The sequence below is a fragment of the Lissotriton vulgaris genome, chromosome 9 (assembly GCF_964263255.1).
Source record: "Lissotriton vulgaris chromosome 9, aLisVul1.2, whole genome shotgun sequence".
Lineage (NCBI taxonomy): Eukaryota > Metazoa > Chordata > Amphibia > Caudata > Salamandridae > Lissotriton > Lissotriton vulgaris.
The window spans coordinates 334,130,736-334,153,387 of record NC_141697.1 but is presented as its reverse complement, the minus strand read 5'-3'; the positions used below and the strand labels follow the sequence as shown (position 1 = coordinate 334,153,387).

General features: G+C 47.3%; 1 protein-coding gene across 4 annotated transcripts in view; it reads right to left on the bottom strand.

Annotated features, from left to right (window-relative positions):
* Window positions 1–22,652, bottom strand: part of TTC7B (tetratricopeptide repeat domain 7B) — a 1,385,350-nt gene that overhangs the window by 442,330 nt on the left and 920,368 nt on the right. The gene's annotated exons all lie outside the window — the stretch shown is intronic.

The following is a 22,652-nucleotide window of genomic DNA, read 5'->3' as shown; positions in this document are numbered from 1 at the left end:
CTACTACCATGTTTTGTTTTAAAAACCTTTATTGTGAAAATGTCAGTATACAAATACGGGCCTATAACCACGTGGGCCGGCCACGGAGCAAACTGGAATCGTATATGATGAGGAGACATTTACACTGTAGAGGAACGCAACGAGCGGGCCATTAGGTTGCAAGAACTAAGGTGTCTAACAGTTGCGGAATCGGTGGACGTACATTTTGTAATTAAAATACGACAGGGCCACTTACAATAAAATTATCTAGATATACATTTGCGGGCAAGTACCATGCGTGACGTTAATTCGAACTTTCAATAGTACAGTAATCAATAACACATCAGAACTTAATATCAATAAGGATGTCAAAATATTCAATCAATTCTCATTCCCGCCCGCCATGTGCTTCAAAACTGCATACGTATCTCGTGATATCAAGGTTGTGCAACCAGTACACAACAAGGAGGTACGAGTCCCATTTATACCGGCGCCATTTTGGGCGAGGCCGGGCAGGTCCAGGATATAGTCAAAATATCTCCACCAACCAGCGGTCGGACCAGAACCCCTTTCGGCAGTCAAAAAAGGTTCAGTTAAATGACAACAGAAGACATAGGCAACAAGACCAACAGTCAAAAGAGGGGAGGGCAAGATCTAAAGCCATTGTTCTACAAACTCTCAAGCAGACTTGGATGGAAAAATCCTGAAGAATGTACAAACTGAAAACCATTTTTTGTCTGTATAGCATCACCAGCAACGCTTGAGTCAGCTTTGTGTGAAGCCGCCATTTTGATTCAATCAATAGCGTCCCCCTGCACACATTCAGGGACCTGGTCGTGTCTAAAGGTTAAACGGATTGTGGGACAAGATGCAGAAAGGAAAAGGAAAAAAGTTACGCCGGACCATGGAACTTTCGGCACAGCATTGTAGGATGGCCACACCAGTGCGGCAACTTGCTAGACACCACCTCGGTGCCATCCAGATCTCGGCGCGTTGTGCTTCCTTCGGCCTACTGTAGCCGCAAGTGCGGACGCAACTCAGCTGGATAGCGAGTGAAACACCAAGGGGCGCTCCACTGCAGCCGAGGAGCCTCCATCTTGGGGGCGACGCACAGCATCACATTGCTTACTCAAACAGCCCCCACTGACTGACGCGACCTCACAGGCCAACGGGGCGCCCCACGCCGAATTTCGGCGCAGCATTGTAGGATGGCCACACCAGTGCGGCAATTTGCTGGACACCACCTCGGTGCCATCCAGATCTCGGCGCGTTGTGCTTCCTTCGGCCTACTGTAGCCGCAAGTGCGGACGCAACTCAGCTGGATAGCGAGTGAAACACCAAGGGGCGCCCCACTGCAGCCGAGGAGCCTCCATCTTGGGGGCGACGCACAGCATCACATTGCTTTCTCAAACAGCCCCCACTGACTGACGCGACCTCACAGGCCAACGGGGCGCCCCACGCCGAATTTCGGCACAGCATTGTAGGATGGCCACACCAGTGCGGCAATTTGCTGGACACCACCTCGGTGCCATCCAGATCTTGGCGCGTTGTGCTGCCTTCGGCCTACTGTAGCAGCAAGTGCGGGCGCAACTCTGCTGGACGGCGAGTGAAAAGATAAGGGGCGCCGCACTGCACATCAGGTGCCTCCACCTGGGGAGGCGAGAGAGGCCAGTTTGCGCCACCTCCACCTCCCCCCCCCCCCCCCCCCCAGGCACCCCACACCGACTTTCGGCGCAGCATTGTAGGATGGCCACACCAGTGCGGCAACTTGCTGGACACCACCTCGGTGCCATCCGGATCTCGGCGCGTTGTGCTGCCTTCGGCATATTCGCACATCGGTCCGCTACTGACGCCGCCTCACGTGCCAACGGATTTTCTACGCTTTTTATAGCAGCGCGTAACGTAAGCATAACAGGTCATGTGACTTCTTTATAAAACTTTTCATTGGTTCATTTTACTTTTGGTTTCCTAATGATGGAAGGCTTGATCATATGACCTAAAAATATCACTTTTCATTGGATTAAAACATTTTTTTTTCCCAAACGATGAAAGCCCCACCTTGTTTCTAGATGTTTCAGACTAAAGCTGGCGTCAGCCTGAGAGCACCACCATCTCGTGGCTCCGTCGTGGTCATTCCGCGAGCAATCATGGCAGCCGCTCCCCACCGGAAGCCTGCAGGAGTCGGGAGCCCCCAAGACTTTTGTAAAATCTTCAAGGCACAGGGGACGTCCGAGTTCCAAGGTGTCCCAGGGCCATGTTAGTGGACCAGGCCCAAATCCGAAGAGCCGTCCGCCATTTTAAGACTCCTGTGGCAGCCGCCTATCGCTGCACCGCAAGAGTGGGCGCAACTCAACTACATGGTGAGCGAGACGCTGAAGCCGCAAGAGCGGGCGAGAAACAGCTGAATGGCGGATGAGGCACAGTGTAGCAAAAGCGGGCGGAATGGCAACTGAAACGGTAAAGGGGCGCCCCAGTACAGCCGACGAGCCTCCACCTGGGGAGACCCGTTCACGCCGCCTCCCCCCACCCGGGGCGCCCCACGCCGTTTTTCGGAGCAGCATTGTAGGATGCCAAAACCAGTGCGACAACTTACTGGACATCACCTGGATGCCATCCACATCTCAGCGCGTTCTGCTGCCTTGGGACTATTCGCACAACAGACCGCTACTGACGAGGCCTCCCCGCGCACCCCCCGGGACGCCCCACGCCGTTTTTCGGAGCTGCATTGTAGGATACCAAAAACTAGTGCGGCACCCAGGTAACATCACCTGGGTGCCCTCCAGAACTCAGCACGTTGTGCTGCCTTGGGACTATTCGCACAAAACACAGCTACTGACCATTGTTGCTTCTTTTTTCTAAAAAATGTTTAAATGTATTTACTGTTTTTGTTGCGTTCTATATATTTAAAAGTTATTAAAGTGTTATAATCCTACTTTGTTGGAGTACTATATATTTATAATGTGACACATAATTGTAAAAACTTTGATGTACAAAGAGGCATCCCTGGAATCTTCCGCTTCAGGCTCGGTCCCACACACCCTCACAGTGAGAATCCCCTCCCCAAGCACAATACAGGATGGTTATCAGATAGTAGGAACGCGTGTGGTGTGACAGATCTACTGTAACTCCTTTGAAGAGGGGTGATTCTCTACAGCTGGGGCCATAAACTACATCTGCAGGGCTAGGTGATAGCCTGGGACCGGCCTGAACAATCGGACACAGAGGAAGAAGAGTGTCAGAGGGTGCGGTAGTGAATAGGGTGAAAGAGTGGTGTCGGGCGGGCACAGGGTGTGATTCTCAGGGAAGAGCAGCGCACATGGGAGGAGGTTTCTGGCCCATGCATGAGAGAGAGAGCGGGGGTGACCAGTGCATGGGGGAGATGCTTGCGAGGGTGAGGAGCCATGCTGAGGATCAGCGGCGTGCAGAGAGTGGGTCTGGTCAAGGCATCTTAAATGGCTGCCGTGCTCAACAAAAGTGTGGCATTGCAAAAAAGACAAGATGGCGCAGGCAATGTTTATCAATAAGGATTAATTTATAACAATTATTTAAAACAAAATATTTACTCGCAGTGACAAAATGGCGGTCAACACTTCCTGATTTCCATCGAATCGAACGTTAACAGACGTCACGCAACAAAACAAAAAAAACGCTCACGCACAGCCGCTGGAAGACATGTATCAACATATATGAGCCTCCTCAGCCACCCTCAGAAAACATAGGGGGTCAGGATACGTCTCCCGTGCCCCCTTATACCTAGTAATTTAATGAAATCGAAACACAAAATGGCGAATTCACGTTTCGCTACCAGTTTGCGAACCGAGAAGCGCTTCTACCTCGAAAAATCAAATTTTTATTATTTGCCCCACGGGACCCTTTAATAACCCCAACATCATTCCTAGGGGGTCAAGAGAGGTCTACCTAGCCCCCTTTCATTAAATTCCCCCATCGTTTTTCTCCTCTTGTCTCTCGATCCTACCGACAGACAAGATGGCGGCCGCACCGGACTGTTTAGAATGTTGACAGACACCGGAGAGCCAATCAGCTTCGCTACGCAAAGCTCAGTTGCGCGAAAAGTACGCGATCTGGGACGCTGTCACAGATATACCTGTTTTTTAAACGTTAATTTCTCAAAATCCACTGGAGCACATATATTGAGACCCAGCAAAGGCACATCGGGCTAACAGTCCCTATAATTTTGCCAAGTTTCGTGCAAATCCATTCAGCCGTTAATTTGCGAACCGTGAAAAATCACATTTTTTTAATTTTCCCCACGGGACCCTTTAATAACCCCAACATCATTCCTAGGGGGTCAAGAGGGGTCTACCTTGCCCCCTTTCAGTAAATTCCCCCTTCGTTTTTCACCTCTTCTTGTCTCTCGATCCCACTGAGAGACAAGATGGCGGCCGCTCCGGACTGTTTCGAATGTTGACAGACACCGGAGAGCCAATCAGCATCGCTTCGCAAAGCTCCATGACGCGAAAAGTACGCGATCTGGAGCGCTACCCGGGACGCTGTCACAGATATATAAATTTTTTTAAACGTTAATTTCTCAAAATCAACTGGAGCACATATATTGAGACCCAGCAAAGGCACATCGGGCTAACAGTCCCTACAATTTTGCCAAGTTTCGTGCAAATCCATTCAGCCGTTCGAGCTAAAAGTGAGGCCAAACGCCCTATGGAAATTAACATGGGAAAAACGCGTTTTGGGACCCCCCTTTTTTCTCGGCCCCCCCTTGACGAAACCCCCCCAAATTTTCAAGGGCAGCTCAGAAACAAAATGTGCCATTTTCCTGAAAATTTCAGCCGATTCCGTCCACAAACGCCAAAGTTATTAGACATAGAATTTTCAAAAGCCCCATAGGAAAAAAATCCTAACTATATATACCTACTGGATAGATATATATATATATATATATATATATATATATATATATATATATATATATTTAATGTTTTATTTTTCTATTCAGTAAAAACTATAACATTATTGATTCCCCTAAAACTGTGAGATACTGAGTAAACATCAAGGGGCAGCTTTACTAACATTTCACACACACAGGCAACCAAAGTTGCTCTGCTGCTTTGTCAAACATAAGTTTTGTACTGGAAGGGGTCCCTTCTGGTATAAAAACTATGCCTTAATACATTCCCCACTTTGTATGTTTGCTGTACTGTGCAGCACAGATTATAAAATGTACCACTGATGGTACACCCAATTGACGCAAAGTAGCACAAAGCAGGTAAGAGAGCTATTTTGTCTAACTTGCAGATGATCTTGAAGAAAACGCAGACTGATCTGGGACAACCAAAAAGACTTCTTTGGACAGATTGTTCCAATTGGGTTGGAAATCTAGGAATTGTGAGCGACTCGTCATAAAATTCAGACGCTAACTCATTAGGTCTGGAGCCTTACAATAGGAGCACCCCTTCGTTACTCCCATGATTTCTTTGCCCAATACAGGAACACCTTAAGCTAATGAGACCAATGAAATGAAATTAAAGTTTTACAATAATATGCACGTGGTGAAAGAAGACCTCGAAGTGCATAGTTCTGGACAGTATTGTAACCATGTATGATAATTAAGCGTGTGATTGGAGAATCGTGCTCAATCGAGGTTCTATATTTTACAATCTTACAACCCTCGCCTAAGTAGCAATGCTAACATCTCCCAGAGTCTCTCCCCCCCCCTCACTGCCATCTTTTGAACCAATATCCTGAATTTTTGCAATAAAGCCAGATTCACAAAGTTCTGAAATGCAGCAGAAAAGGCACAAGGAATTTCCAGAGAATGATACTGACTTTTAAAGTTTCTGAGAGTTTTCCAGTTTAATCAGATCTTGTTGTCACCGGTTTTTTCAAAACCCAGCCTGTTGTGATATGAATATATCTCTCATACAGATGTTGTCAGTCTCCAACGACATTAGGAGAATAGGTACAAACTACGTTCAAGAATAAGAATTCATCAATTGCCTTCCAAACACTAGTCTTAAAGATTAGTGCCTTTGATTTTGAGTTGTCAGCTACTTGTACACTGGGTATCATTAGAGGTGGCGGCACCTCTGTGAAATAAAGGAAACATAAAATGATGGTAACTCACGGCTATTATCATTTTATGTTTCCTCATGCTGCTGCTTTGCGTGGCGGCGTGGCTGCTTCGATGTCAGAGGAGCAGGGGAGGAGTGGTTTGACCACTCCTAAGTGCCCATGACTGTTTGGCAGGCCCTCTCAGGACGGTCATACAGTTATGTGCACTTTGCATGCCTGCGTGGAGAACATGCCCAGGTCCCCATTCGCTGGCTGAGCGTCAAACCATGGAACTCATACCAATCACAACGCTGCATTGCAGCGTTGTGATTGGTCAGAGGAGCCTGGGTTTGCTTCCTGGTTTCTGTTCGGCTGGGAGAGAAGACGGAAGAGAGACGGAGCAAAAGGTAAGATTTTCTTCGTTTTCTTTTGTCAAAAGTCTTTTTATTCAGCATCATAAGCAAATACAACACCATGAATACAGTAGGGTGCACAGGACCCAGAGTCAAGGCCTTCAGCTAGAGCTAGTCCAGTTTCACATATCGCTGGGTCTGTTACAATCCCCCTGCAATCAAAAGAGCAGATGTCTGTTTTTGAACTTTCAACCCTAAAAACAACCCTTAATCAATAGAGAAAATAAATACAAACTAAAAAAACCCTCCCTCCTCCCCTACCCTGGTGGTGGTGGTTCTATACGAAAATGAAGTGAGTAACATGGGTGTGTCAAAAACGTGAGACTGTAAGAGCAAGGCCAGAGCTTCTAGGGGAGTGATGGGTGCTTCAGCTAACCCTTGTCGGAGCGATTAGAATTGAAAAAGATGCATAGCCCTTAATGAGGGAGGGCAAACCGCGGAGGGTAGACCCCTGGACAGATAAGTTACTACTGGGCCCCATTTATTTTCAATGTTCCTGAAATCATCCCGGAAGATATCTGCAAGGCGGTCCATAGAGAGAATTCTCCATAGAAGGGCATGCCATAAGAATATCTCCGGCGCGGCTTTCTTTTTCCAGGCACATGCTATCATAAGTTTTGCCGCCCCTAGGCAAGCCCACAATATGGTCTTGTCAACTTTTGTTTGATGTTCCAGGTCGGGGTCCCTAAAGCCCAGTAGCCCCCTTCTATAGTTGTCGGGATGGGATACCCCAGCATGTCTTTGATATGGGAGAGTATTTCCTCCCAAAATGGCCGAATACCAAGGCAGTCCCACCAGATGTAACGGAAATCCCCCTGAAGCCCACTGCCCCGCCAGCAGAGATCTAAGGTGTCTGGGAAGATCCGTTTGAGTTTAGTGGGGTAAAAGTACCAGTCCAGGAGAGTCTTGTAGTGCTCTTCCCTCAAGGTCACTGAATGGTTGTTTTTAGTAATGTCGCCCCAAATGTGTTTCCATTCTTCGTCCGAGATCTCCCTTCCCAGCACCTGTTCCCAAAAGGACATGTAGTGCTTCCGGGGTGTGTTTAATGTATTTAGTAGCATGGCATAAAGTGAGAAAATTGCCCCCTTCATGGTTCCCACCTTGTGCACCAGTCTTTCCATAGCTGTGAGTTCCCTGGTAGCAGCCTCCCTCACATGTGGGAGGGTTGCCCAGTGCTTAAGCTGGAGGTAGTGGTAGTGTTCCCAGAGGGCAACCTGGAAGTCCCGTTTGCAGCTTTCAAACCTCAGAATGTCAAAGTTATATAATAAATCCGATAATTTTAAGCAAGCCCCTTCCCTCCAACTGTCAAAGGGCCCCTCGCGCATTGCTGGTGGGAAGTCCGGATAGGAGTGTAAGGGGAGGGGAAAGAGGTCCATCCCTCTCTCTTCGGGACTTGGTCCCAAACTGTAAGAGTGGTGCGTGTGGGCGTGCTAAGGGATGCGTTCACCGGCCTGTCGGACTTTGGTTTCCATAGGACATCCCAGATTGTTCGCCCCACAATTGCCCTGTCCATATGGAGCCAGTGTTTGTCGGATTCTCTAGCTGACCACTCTATCACCACCCTCAGCTGTGCCGCCTGATAGTACAGTTGGAAATCAGGTAGAGCCAACTCCCCATCTTTCCTGGGGCACCGCAAGTCATGAAAGGGGAGGTGCACCCTCCCCTTCTGCCAAATGAAGTTGATGACAAGTGAGCGCAGACGAGGTAGGAGGTCTTGGTCTAGTGCTATTAGGAGTGCCTGGAATTGATACAGAAGTTTCAGCAGTACTGTCATTTTGACAGTGTTAATCCGACCCAGCCAGGAAATATAAAGAGGCTTCCATCTTTTAAAATCTTGTTTAAGCTGCGCTTCCAGCGGGGGTAGTTAGCCTTATAAAGGTATCCGATTTTGGGTGAAGGTGTACTCCAAGGTAGAGTAAAGAGTGTTTGACCCAGTGGGGTGATGTTTGACCGCGCAATCTTGTGTCGTCAGCATCGGAGGGTGTAAGATTAGGATGGCGGATTTGGAAAGATACACTTTGAAACCTGAGCGTTCCGTAGTTCAGAGTTAAGCAGACAGCTCCAAAAGCGTGAGCAATATATCATCTGCAAAGAGGGATGCTTTATGGTCCGTACCTCCAAAGAGTTTACCTCTGATTGCCTCGTTGGCTCGAAATTGTGTAGCAAGGGGTTCGATACTGAGGGCAAATAAAAGCGGGGCGAGCGGTTAGCCCTGTCGCGTGACTCTGCTAAGGGTAAAGGGGAGTGATTTGTAACCATTAACTAGTACCCGCGATTGTGGAAGATGGTATTTGACCCTGACCATGTTGTGGAACCTTTCCCCGAAGCCAAATCTCTGCATAGTAAGAAAAAGAAAAGACCAATCTACCCTGTCAAAGGTCTTTTCGGCGCCAAGCCCCACCAGTATTGCCGGGAACTTAAACTTGGACACTTCTCAATAAGGTGGATAGTGCACCGAATATTATCATGTGTTTGTCGCCCGTTTATAAAACCAGATTGATCAGGATGGATTAGTTTGGGCATCAAGTCCTCGAGTCTAGCGGCCAGATTAGGAGTAGAGCTACGCATCTAGATTGAGGAGGGCTATGGGCCTGTATGACGCGCAGACCTGAGGGTCCTTCCCAGGCTTTGGGATGACAGAGATCACTGCCTCAGCCATTGAGGCCGAAACCTTGGTGTCCATCGCTATAACATTGAACAGCGCAGTTAAGTGTGGGATTAGCTTGGAGGCATAACATTTATAAAACTGTGCCACAAGGCCGTAAAGGCCCGGGCTTTGTGCAGTTTGAGTTTAGTAATGGCCTGCCTTACCTCTTCTGATGCAATGGGAGCATCTGGCTGCTCTGCGGTCCCCAGAGAAAGGTGGGGGAGATCCACTGAGTCAACATAATGCTGTTGAAGGATGGAATCGGGGGGAGTGCCTCGGTAGAGGTCTCCATAGAAGGCGCTGAAGATATTAGATTTAATGTTGTCCTTGCGAGTAATGTGACCATCCGCGTCTAAGATGCCCCTATATACTCTGGTTCCATCTTCTCTTGCAGTTGTCGTGCTAAGTTGGTTCCCACTTTGTCCCCCTGGGCGTATGATGCCTGTCGTAATTTAAGCAGTGTGTATTATTGTAAATGGCGCAGAGCTTGCCCCTTAACGCGTGAGCTGTCGCTGAAGCGATCAAGTGGGTGTTTCCTTGGGTGATTTTTCGATGATCTCAAGTTCATCTTCTAATGCTAAGAGCTCCTTCGCACTTTGTTTATTTAGGACTGCATTAAGCTGGATGCATTTACCCCTTAGGACGGCTTTGAAAGCGTCCCAGTTGTTTTGAGGAGTAGCATCCGCCGGAGTGTTGAGGTTAAAAAATTTGTCTCGGATGATGATGTCAGGAAGTACCATCTAGATGTGTCAAGTGTATTCCCTCCCCAAGCTAAACTGACAGATACAAGGCTATGATCTGAAATTGAGACTGGCAGGATCTGGGCGGCTTGAAGGGGTCCCAGAAGTGTTTGGCTAATGAAAATGTAGTCAATCCTGGAATAGGAATGGTGGACGTGAGAGAAATAAGTGTAGTCTTTGGTGACCGGGTGCAATGTCCGCCATGCGTCGCAGAGGCCCAACGTGAGTAACTTCTGCTTAATCCCTTTGGGGAAGCAGGTGAGGGTCGCCCTGTGGGAGTGTGAGCTATCTAAAGTATCGTGCCAAGTAAAGTTGAAGTCCCCCATAAGAATCACCGGACCCTCCGCGAAGCTGCCTATTCAGTTGAGTGTGCTGGAAAGGAACGCCGTCTGTCCTGAGTTGGGTGCGTAAAGGGAGATAAACGTGCACAGGGTTCCCCGCAGCCTTCCCTTCACCATTATGACTCTCACCTCCTGGTCGGCGTTAACTGCTTCAGGCTAGAATTTGGCTGAGGCCCGGAAGAGCAGAGCCACCCCTTTATGTTTGGTGCTGGCCGATGACTTATAAATTAAAGGGTAGGATTTGCGGCGGAACCGCATGTCCTCAGACATTTTTTATGCATTTCCTGGAGTGCCATAACTTCGAACTGGCGGTCATTGATATATTAGTTGTCAAAATAGGACCCCCTGCTAATGGTACTAATTCCTAGGGCAGGCTTTTGAAACTGTCCACGTCCTCAGATGCAGAACCCCAAAAGCAAACTGGTTATGACCAGTGTGCAGATTCCTTGACTTGGAATCTTATTAATGGATAGAGTCAAATTCACAGAATGGAGGAGGATGGGAGAGTTGGTGAGGAATCTGTGGTTAGGTACAGCATCTACCAGAAAGAGCATTACAGAAGATAATTAACCTGTTTTTCTAATAGAGGTTTCTATTTGCAGATTCCTCACCTTTTGAAGAGATACCAAAGCAGTACCTATTTGGAGGAGGATCTGTGAATGGACTCAAAGCAAAAAGTCCTTCAGGTTCGAGGGGGTAAAATGCCTCTCTCTGCAAACCTGGCTGCCAGACAGTAATGCTTTGTGAACGTATGGAGTGACGCTCACTTAGCTACCTGAAAGATAACCAGGACAAGAACTCCACATACCAATGGAGTGTTCGCAGCTTTGACCCTTGTGGAATTACTTTGCAGTTCTTCTATATCACAAATGATTTCCGGTAAAGTTCTACATCTTCGTTTACACCACACCCTCCCTTGTTCCTTATCTAGACATTACAAATATGACTAAAACAATCATTGATCACACCTCCATAGTACTCAAAGTGTGTGGGTACGTCAATTGTTCCCACTGCCCCGTACGTGATTTATAAACTGTTCTACGGCCACTGTTTCCCAAACTGGCCGCCCCATTGTGTACTTCCTTTCAGCTTCCAAAGTTAGGCAATTGCCATTCGTCCTATGAGTAGTAGTTGGTAAGTTAGTCTCCAGTGACCTAGCATTCCAACTTCCCACACAAAAAGCATGCATAAAATGGTCAAATCCGAGTCAGCTGGTATGAGAAGATTGCTTATCATTTTTATAGCCGCCAAGACGTCCTTCCTAAATCTTTGTATCTTGGGGCATTACCATCACACATCCCAGGGTGTGCCCTCCTGCTCACAATTCCTCCAACAATCGCGCGTAGCAATATGGAGAATATACTAGAGGTTTATCTAGTGTTTGGTACCACCTTGTGAGAATTTGTAGAGCATCGAGAGGTTATATTTATACCTATCCCTCCATGGACATCCCAAATATCAATCAGCAACCTGTGCACTTATGAAACTACACTGGTTACCAATAAAGAAGAGAACAGCCTTTAAGGCCTTGTGTATCGTCATCAAGGAGCTGCACAATATGGGACCAGCTTATCTAATTTAAAACTTTTCTAGGTACATTCCCACTAGCCCGCTATGCTCCATGGCCACAAAAAGTCTTGTAGTTCCCAAAGTTAGTAAATCTTATGGGGGGGGGGCAATAGTTTCGTGGTTGGCACAGCTACGTTGTGGAATTCCCTTCCTCTTGAATTGAAAGAACTGAATAATCTCCTGCAGTTTAGGAAAGGTCTTAAAACATGGCTTTTTAATCAGTAAATCATTTAATTTTTTTGACTGACTAGGAAACAACCAATCTTAAATTGTTTCCTAACAAGGCAGCGCCAAGACACTCTCAGGTATACGAACGCTCTATAAAACTAAATAACATAACGAATCCCATTTCTTACCAGGTAATTTGTGTTGTAAGGTATTAGAGACCATCTATTCATGTACGGCCAGGAGTGCGGCGCTTGTTGGGGGGAGTGGGTCGGACTTCAGAATCGGTACAGGGCTGAGATCTACCCTTTGGTGTTATGGTACGTGGTCAATAATTTTTTCCCTTGTGTGAGTGGCCGTTTGGCAGCTTTTCTGACTGCCTGTTGGTGAGAATGCAAGCTTTCTGTAAGCCTGTGGAGGTGTTACAAAATGCATTTGTTATGCAGAATTGAAGATGAGGAAGCAAAGACAATAACAAATTGTGGCATGATGCCTGGGTAATACAGTGCCACAACCTGTGTGACAACAGGCGACATGGCATTTGGGGAACACAGCATCATTATACTAAAAACACAGTGTGTCATTAATATTGGTGCACCAAAGCATGTAAACTTAGACTGAAAGTTAGGGATAAGTGTAATATTAATGTGGACTGAATTAACAGCTAAAGAATAAATAGACAAAGGTATACTCGCAAGTATCTGAACCAAAGCATGCTCAAAAGTATCTGGCTAAAAGCATGCTCAAAGGTATCCTACATATCAAGGGATGCTTCGTTCTAGCTGACTCAGTTGATTTATCAACAATGGGTATGCACCACCGCCCTTACAGTGAATCAGGTTCAACAGATGAACTCTGGTCATTGCCCCAGATGTTGATTCTGCACAGGGTTTTAGGGTAGCAGGGAAGTGGCGCATGAGCAGGTAACCTTGTCAGGTGCTGACAGAATGAAGAACAAAAGCATGTGGTGCTGCCAGGTCAGAGGTGGACCCAAAACCCCTGGATTAGGAAAGAGCCGAAAGCCCTTTGCCAAACAAACATGAACAAATCCTGGGCACAAGTATAGACTTAAAGGTTAATACAATCTTTAACAGATAATACAATTGACACCGCTGGTTTTCTTAAGTGATGTTTTATGTGAAGATGTTCATGAAGAATACAAAACGCCAGCCGACACGTGTTTCGTCATAAAAGGTCAATGCCTGTGACTCTTCAGGGCTTAAAAAGCGTAGTAAGGAAATTGAAGGACCGGTGTTAATTCCAACCCGGTTAGCGGGTTTCACGACAGCCGTGGTGTGGCCGTCTGGTAATGAGGAGTATAGAACGGGCGGATGTGTCGGTTTGGAGTAGAGCCTGGAAGTGCAGGGTCCACGTCGTTGCTCGTCTCTCGCTGATGGAGTGTATCGGAGGACCATCACTTAAGAAAACCAGCGATGTCAATTGTATTATCTGTTAAAGATTGTATTAACTTTAAGTCTATACGTGTGCCCAGGATTTGTTCATGATTGCCCCAGATGTAACTACCATAAGGCTAATTTTACTTCATAGGCACGCAAAAGCCACATTTTGGGCTGTAATGTTCGTATATTGCTATATCTACCTCACAAATCGTTTGAAAGAACAAACTGCCAGCCAAAGCTGCATTTATAATACGTCAGGGAGGATAAACATTTTCTGAAATGCTATGTTGAAATATACAGTAAATGCCATTGTATGGCAAGTTGGCAATGCTTCAGACATATTCTCCAAAGAATGGGCAACCGCAACCCTACAATTAAACCAGAAACCTCAAACTAGCACACACAACAGCATAGCCCACCCTTCTGCTGTCTTGAAACATTCCAAATGCAATTTTACATGAAACAATTTCGTCTTTTCCCTGCCAACGGCGCGTTACGCAGTCTCACACATTTTTCAAAATAGCAGCAATGTAATTATGACATAACAGAAAGATCAGCGAGCACAATTATTCAGCAGCTGTCTCTGTGGACTGCAACGGAAAATAAAGAAAACTGTTATTAAGGAACGCATTACCTCGCCCGCTTGCCAAGAACCATTGTCATTATTTAAATTGTTTATCACTGTTGATCTTTTTTATTTCCCCCTTCTCACTCCATCCCCCACATGCCCAGGTAGCTCACGGGTGGCCATGCTACCTCCACAAAAAATCTGTGGTTATGCTTTGGTTTTCTTTGTCATTTTTGATAGCATGAGTTTTAAGTTATGAAGTCGCAATTGTAACGTTAGGTCGCCTCTAACCTTTCTTAAAGATGTAATTTTCTAGGTTTCCCCAGAAAGAAAACATTACAGACAACAGTCGAACAATGTTAAACGAGCATGATGAAGGTATAAAGCAATGTAAGGTAACAACGTTTAGATTGCTTGGCCTTAACATTAAACATTCACGTTGTCTGCTATCTCTAAATATCTCCTCGTCAATAACAGCTATGGGCTCAGACACACTCACACACATACAGCTGCAGGCACACTGTTGCATTAGTATTACAGGTGACGGGCATATGCAAGCAAGGATGCAAACCTTTCACTTGGGCTCTACATTAAATGAGGGCATCATGCCGGAGTGACTATGGGTGAGACGTGAGATCCTGTATGCAGAGCGATGATGCATCCGTGCGATTGGCTGGTTTTCTACTAATAAGTAGCCTTCTTAAATCTGTGATTTTTTTATGTAACAGCAGCCATTCAAATCCATGATAACAATATTGCAAATGTCAGAAAATCTACTAACGTGTCATTGTGTGTAAGATCAAAAAAAACTGTGGCATTTAACATAACAAATATTCTAATTTGGTGTGCTGATAACATATTCAGATAACGGAGTTATTTTTAACAAACGTGTAAAATTGCAAAATGAGGGGAAAAAGTGTGCCATACTTATTTGAGAAATCATTAGTTGCACTGAAACCTAAAATACTTCCCTCCCCCAAAGCATCTGTCACACAGCACCCTGTCAATTTACAATTCACAACTCGGATTGATGAGACCCAGGATAGCCTAGGTCTAAAGTCACTCTGTGCCTCGGTTTCACTTTGATTCTGCTCCAAAGCGAAGATTGGAAAGAGTGGCTCGAGGCGGTGGAATCAAGTTATCCCCAGCCGCGCCCCTTCGGGGAGTTTTGTTACCAGGTTATGGAAGGGGTGAGGCGAGGTAGATCCCAGCACAAGAAATGAAGTATGCACCTGCTTCTGTCTGTGTGGTGAAGAGTGCACTGCTGCTGCCCACACTGTACCTGCTCGGTGTATGTACATCAAGCCTGCGCTGTAAGAGATGGGAAGTTGTACTGCTGCTTCCTTTGCCGTAATAAACAAAGAAGGAAGACCGAGGGCAGACAAATGTCCAGGTCACAAGCCCCCTCACTTGAATGTGTCAACAACAGAGTGAGCTGTTCCTAACACAGGGAAGAGGGGTCCTAATGGAAACCAGCATTTGCAATGCAATCGGTCTTGCCTTTGGGACCTTATATGTATTTAGCCAGGGAAAGTAAGCACCAAACTGCATGACACGCCAGGTGTGGGAACACATGGAGAAAAAGATTGCCTTTACTCAGGAAATGGTATAGTCCAAAGCTCTGTTTTTAATATAAAATCAGGGCCTTCGGTGGTCATATCACTGAAAATACAAGATTTGAAAAAAATATTGTTGTCTACGGGTGCTCGTGGAAGACAATTTCTATGGACTGGAATCTAGAGAATGCTAAAGTGATTCTGGTATTTTACTGATGTCTGTTGGTCGTTTTTAGGTCGAGCTGGTGTTAGCAGCGCAAAGCGCTGCATCCAGCGAAAAACCTTAGGTTATTCACTTGCTGGGAATGTTGGACAGGGGATGGGCACGCACAAGCCCTCGGCGATTTCACCTCGTGGACGCGCACGTACAGCCCTGCGCCGTGCACATTTTCTATCCCACATTCCCAGCAAGTGAAGAACACATACACACACACAGCCACACTCACGCATGCACACACACACGCACCTGCGCAACAGCCACACACTCATGCACACACACACATGTGCAGGCACACACACACACGCACGCACAGACACGCGCACGCGGAGGGAGGGTGGAGTCTGCGTCTATGGGAGTTCGCTCCGGCACGGGCCCCCGATGGGGCCTCCCTCTCACCTGCTTCCGATAGCCGCTCCTCACCGCTGCTGTTGGGGACAATCATTCCTGGAGCGCCGGGTCCTTGGCTCCCGATGGGTGGGTGGGCGGGCGGGGGTGACGCGGCCAGGGGCTCCCGAGCAGGGACAGGCTGACAACTTCCAGCCTGCTAACTTTCTGCGGCTCCGGCGGGGTCTGCGGTGGGCTGCGGTGCACGGGCGGGGCAGGACGGTGGCGGCAGCGCAGGATTCGTAGCCCCTGCCCTTCGGCAGCCTCCGAGGCTCCGCCCTGCTAGCGCGCCATTGGCTGAGCGCCCCTCAGCGCTGGCTTGTCCCCAGAGCTCCCTGCTAGTTAAGTGTGGAATACCAGCCCTTGGTGAGACAACGTGGTCGAAACAGGCCGAGAGTTTACAGATAAACTGTATTATCTTTCCACTCTGTCTCCCCTCTATCCCAACATCTCTTTGTGAGCGAGACAAAACAGCGTCTTCGAAGGTAAAAAAAAAATGGCGCACACAGCCTGTTCTGGAAGGAAGAATAAGTAACCCACCTGCTGATGACGAGCAGCCACGAACTTTATCACTCACGGACTCACTCTGATCAAATACACAGTTCACACACAGGCCGGGAAGGGCACGGTAAACACGCTTCAAGTCTTGGCTTGGTATTAGGGCAGATGCAGGTAGGGTAAACAGCAGGCTGTCTTGTTAACTGAATAATCTTCGACGAGGCCACTCATAGACTAATGCACCAATTATTTAACAGTAATCTTCATTATGCGTCGGGGAGGGCCAAATTATGTGGTAGGGTTGACTAAATTATGCGGCATGAAAAACAAATTATGCGGCTTCACACAGCACATTTTGAGATACTATTATTTCCTCATTTGTACACTTGTTAAAACTCTCTGGGTTTAGGTTGAACATCTTTAGTACCAGATTAACACCTAAGGATAGCAACAAGGAACAATAAGGTGACCAGTTAAACTTTGCAAAGGGCCTTCCACCTCGCAGCAACACGCCTCACGACGTTTTTAGTAACTTTTCAACCGTTTGAGCTAAAACAAATATATTTTTTAAATCGGCAGATTTCGCAGAAGATGATGGATTATGTGGCAAATACATACTTATGCGAAAAACGCTGCGCCGCACAACTGATTCATTCCAGTGACCCTGACTATTTGGCATTCCAAAGCACAGTGGATTGAGGCCAAGGCAATGGAAATGGCGGAAGGTTCATAAATACTAGGATGAGTAACAGTAATCTGAGTAATGACAATTATCAGTTAGTAGTAGGTGCATTGCATCCTCAACCCTCTGCTCCCCAGTCCTTATTACATGAGAATACACCAAAGCAGGAAGCCCATTACTCAATCCCAACAAGGCCTGCACCACTCTGAGCATCGCAAGAAGCCTCGAGAACAAGAGCAAATCAGCATTAGAGGATGCCACCAAAACTTTAAGAGCCGCAGGCAACAGACCCACCAAACCAGAACCGCAACCAACACACAGTGGGAGAGAAACACAGAGAAAACACATGAAGAAGGCCTCCTTTGCTGTGTGAGCTGGGATTTGAGGGTTATTCTCCGGATGACACCAAGCTAGTGAAGACCAAGGACGCAACCTACACCATCAAGGGAATATATAGGAGAGGCAAGGACAGAGAATGTGCTATATAAATGCAATAATAATGCAATAGATTAAGTGTATAGTAGTTTATTGAAGGCATTGAAGTTCCAGGGCTGGGATATGATGTCCCCTGTGGCGTGGAGTCATGTGGCAAATCTTTGTGGCCTGTTTCCTCTCTACAGTACAGTGGGCTTTTTTCCTGTTTTGACACTGGTATCATGTGGCTTTAAAATGGGGATGCCCAGACGTGGGTCCCAGGCACTCCACACCACTGGAGTCAAGCTAGCCGGGCTGATGAGAGGTGTTACCTCGAAACCGGTCCGGTCCTCGGATGCTTGATTCCGTTCTGGGAAGGACATGGCTTTTGTAGTTCGGACTGGACTGTTCCCATGGGGCACAGGGTCAGAGCTGATGAGCATATCGCCATTGTCTAACCCAGGGTGGTGTGGAGTGCAAAAAAACGATGGATTAGGACCCAGATCTTTTGACTGGGTTGAATGTGTGACATTGATCCTCATTCGGTCCATCACCTGTTGTTTTTGCAATTCCGCTATAAGTGTACTGGGGATGCCCAGACGTGGGTCCCAGGCACTCCACACCACTGGAGTCAAGCTAGCCGGGCTGATGAGAGGTGTTACCTCGAAACCGGTCCGGTCCTCGGATGCTTGATTCCGTTCTGGGAAGGACATGGCTTTTGTAGTTCGGACTGGACTGTTCCCATGGGGCACAGGGTCAGAGCTGATTTGCATATCGCCATTGTCTAACCCAGGGTGGTGTGGAGTGCAAAAAAACGATGGATTAGGACCCAGATCTTTTGACTGGGTTGAATGTGTGACATTGATCATCATTCGGTCCATCACCTGTTGTTTTTGCAATTCCGCTATAAGTGTACTGGGGATGCCCAGACGTGGGTCCCAGGCACTCCACACCACTGGAGTCAAGCTAGCCGGGCTGATGAGAGGTGTTACCTCGAAACCGGTCCGGTCCTCGGATGCTTGATTCCGTTCTGGGAAGGACATGGCTTTTGTAGTTCGGACTGGACTGTTCCCATGGGGCACAGGGTCAGAGCTGATTTGCATATCGCCATTGTCTAACCCAGGGTGGTGTGGAGTGCAAAAAAACGATGGATTAGGACCCAGATCTTTTGACTGGGTTGAATGTGTGTGATTGATCCTCATTCGGTCCATCACCTGTTGTTTTTGCAATTCCGCTATAAGTGTACTGGGGATGCCCAGACGTGGGTCCCAGGCACTCCACACCACTGGAGTCAAGCTAGCCGGGCTGATGAGAGGTGTTACCTCGAAACCGGTCCGGTCCTTGGATGCTTGATTCCGTTCTGGGAAGGACATGGCTTTTGTAGTTCGGACTGGACTGTTCCCATGGGGCACAGGGTCAGAGCTGATTTGCATATCGCCATTGTCTAACCCAGGGTGGTGTGGAGTGCAAAAAAACGATGGGTTAGGACCCAGATCTTTTGACTGGGTTGAATGTGTGACATTGATCCTCATTCGGTCCATCACCTGTTGTTTTTGCAAGTTAAGGGGGAGGCCAGGGTCGACGCCGGCTGGGGACACAACCAGTGTCGGAGGCGTCGTCAGTGGAATCAGTGCCGGGGGAGGTGTCGTAAGGTCAACCGCTGCCGTTCGGAGCCACCGGCATTGTAGGCCTAGAGCCCCCAGCCGAGTCCGGGGGTCCAGAAGGAGCGCCAGCGGAGTCAAGCTGCCCAAAGATGGAGTGGAGGGCTTTGTAAAAAGCACGAAGCTGGACAGGGGATGCTCCGGCTCCCAGGAAGGGAGGGAGGCTCGGATCCGTCCCAGCAGGCTCTGCGGGCAGAGCTGAAGGACGACGACCTTCTGCGTCCCGCGTCGCATCGGCCACTGAACGGGGAGAAGGCGATGACCGACAGGGCTTCTTCCCCTTCTTCTTGTGCTTTGACTTACCTGAAGATGAAGACTTAGATGAGGAGTGAGGGTGGTGACTCCGCCACCGGTCCCGCAACCTCCCTCTCGACCAGGACCTCGAGCGGCGCTGAGCTGACTGCCGGGCCTCCAGAAGCTTTCAGGACCGCTCCTGCAGAGACTTCGGGTTCATGGCCCAACAGTCGGAGCACGGCTTCTGGTTATGGTCGCACTTCAGACACAAGAGGCACCCGAGGTGTGGGTCCGTGACCGACTGGTACCCCAATGTGACGTCCCTAAGTGCACCAGGAGTCGAACGACTCAAAAAGATGTCAACAAAGTCGAAAACCGTTGTCAAAAAGTGACTAAGCATACCACTCTCTCTGGATCTGCCCTGGCTGGTGCAGAAAGAGAAAGAACTGACGTCAGCTTGCAGGGGCAGCGTCTAAGTAAATACCACGACGTCGTTCCAGCAATCACAATGCCAACAACGAGCGCAGAGCTGACGGACGCCAGCTACCGACTTGCAGGGCTACTGCTGAAGAAACATTCTCAGGATCCAGTCTGACTCCATGGGTAATTCTAAGGTAAGGAATCTATCACTAATAGTCTCTTTCAGATATCCCCATTTCTGTGAGGATCGTGCCTCCAGATGGATGATCTGGACTTAGTCCCCCATGAGGGTAGGTGGGAGATGTCGAGTTTGCCACTGTTGACCTAATGTTTTCTCTTTTAAGTTTGTCTTTCGGTTGCGAACAACGGGGGCCTATACAGGAAGGGGAAAGCGGGTTTCCAATGGTTCCCTTCTTATAATGCTTTATCCTTTTCTGACGAGGAATCCACACTCTCTTAAACTGCTCTCCCTAAATGTTCTGGGTCTTAATTCACACAACAAATGCAAACCAATCCGGAGGTACCAATTACAGCATGACTCTGACATTTTTCTGCAGGAGACACACCTTATTTGGAAGTATCACCCCTGCATGCGCCACGCACGATAACCTCTACCTCAGGAGGATAAGACTGGTGATATAATGTTAAGCTTATAGTTGTTATGTATCATTCTTCATGTATTGTTTGTTACATCACATTACCTCATCACACAATCTGTATGTTTTTATTTTATTTGTTGCCTTAATATGTATAATTTGTTCTTGACTAAAACGTATCCGCAATTACCTAACCTATGATTATATGTGAAGTAATGTGCATAGAATGAAGTAGCAAATAAATGCTTCAAGTCTATATCAATGGAATTGATGGCCTTTAGACTGTTAAATTGGTTTAGCAGCATTTGAATGTGAAGGCTAGGACACCTTTTCTCTTTAAGTTCACCAAGATACTGGAATGTTCCTTCATACTTCAGACTGGACTATGCCAATGCACTGTACCTAGGGGTGAATAAGAACGAAACCCTGAGATTACAGCAAGTCCAAAACGCGGAAGCTAGAATCCTGCTGGGCCTCCCCAGAATGGGTCCCACCTCTACGGCCACCCGCCCGTTGCACTGGCTCCCTGTCACCAACCGAATGGAATTTAAGGTCCTTTGTACTGCATTTAAAATCCTGAAACTCTCCTCTCCGGCCATCTTGACCAATCTGTTGTCATCTTACTACCCTACGCGCCAGCTTCGCTCCACTGGACAACACTTGGCTATTGTGCCTCGTACGAGGAAGGTACTGTCGGGCGGACGCTCCTTCAGTCTTTTGGCTGCTAAGCTGTGGAATGCTCTACCATACTCCATTCGTGCCATGGAAAATTACTTGGCCTTTTGCAGAGCAATTCAACTCATCTTGTCCCCATAGTCTAGTGCTTTATTCTGACTTCCAGCCTCTATGTTTCTGCTTCAGTGATGGGATGTCTTTTTGCTGGGGCAGCTGTGCACTATACAAAACATTCTAACATAACATGCTTGGTGGTCCTGCATCGTAACCCAAAACGTACGTGAATGAGGTTCTGGGGCACACTGAAGACACTCTGGGATGCCCCATCCTGGCTGACTCTGCTATACTGATCCTTGGGCTGCGGCCTACAACCCTTGAAGGCATGACCCATGTGGACTGGGCAATGATATGGCTCATTTCCAAAACTGAGAAAATAATGAATTGCGCTTTTCTGAAAGAAAACTGAGTATCCTACTATATTATTATGGTTCCAGAGACTGTGGCAAGCATTGGCTATTAACAGCATGACCCATACCCTCTCTCTCACAGACAAGAAATTCACCCATTTATGGCTACCACTAATGCCTTTCCAAACTAGAATTCTTATGCTTTAATCCACCTAGGCTCAAGGAGCTGCACTTTTTGATTAACTGATCTTCTTCCCCTAATATATGCGCAGTCAGGACACATGGGTTACTCAGGCCAAACAACAATGGAAATTCTGAACCTCACCCTCTGACCACCTCTAACACATAACTTGCAACACAGCGCTTCTCCCCACCCCCTTCCCCTTCAACTGGACGCTTGAATCTCTCATCCTTGGGGTTCTGGGATTGGGTGGGAAGAAACATGGACTTCCCAATAGTTGTTCTTTGTCTCCATTTTTCCTTCTCCAGTATAGATCATTGACCTGGGTTATGCAAAGCAAAACACGCAGAGGGAGGGTAACCTGGCTACTATACAATCTGTTGAACAATTGAGAGGTTTTTAGTGAAGTTTTGGATGGGTGGTTGCTTTTATCAGCTAATATGCAGGGCAGATGACCCATGGTTTGTTTTATATTATACAGAATGTAATAGAGATATTTTCATGAAAAAGAAACGATAGAAAGGTCCAAAGAATAAACCCATCTAAGAGCTATGGGTAGCCTTCTTAATTTGTTACGAAGAAGCTATGATATGAAGGCAGGAAACTCAGGTGTGTCGACTGAAAGAAACCCATGAGAAACTGAGACATCAAATTAGCTATCTGAGGGACCTCCTCCTTTTATGTTTCATCAAATTACTAGTGAGATCCCACAAAATGTAGAAGAAAAGGAGGACAACATACTATTCTGAGCTTCCCAATGTTGATAGAAGAGGAAGGGGTGCACAACAAGGAGTATGCGGTAACAGAGCAGCACCGGTCGAAAGGACAATGTGAGAAGAGAAGTCAAATCTTGTGCAAGCAACAGCGTAACTGGT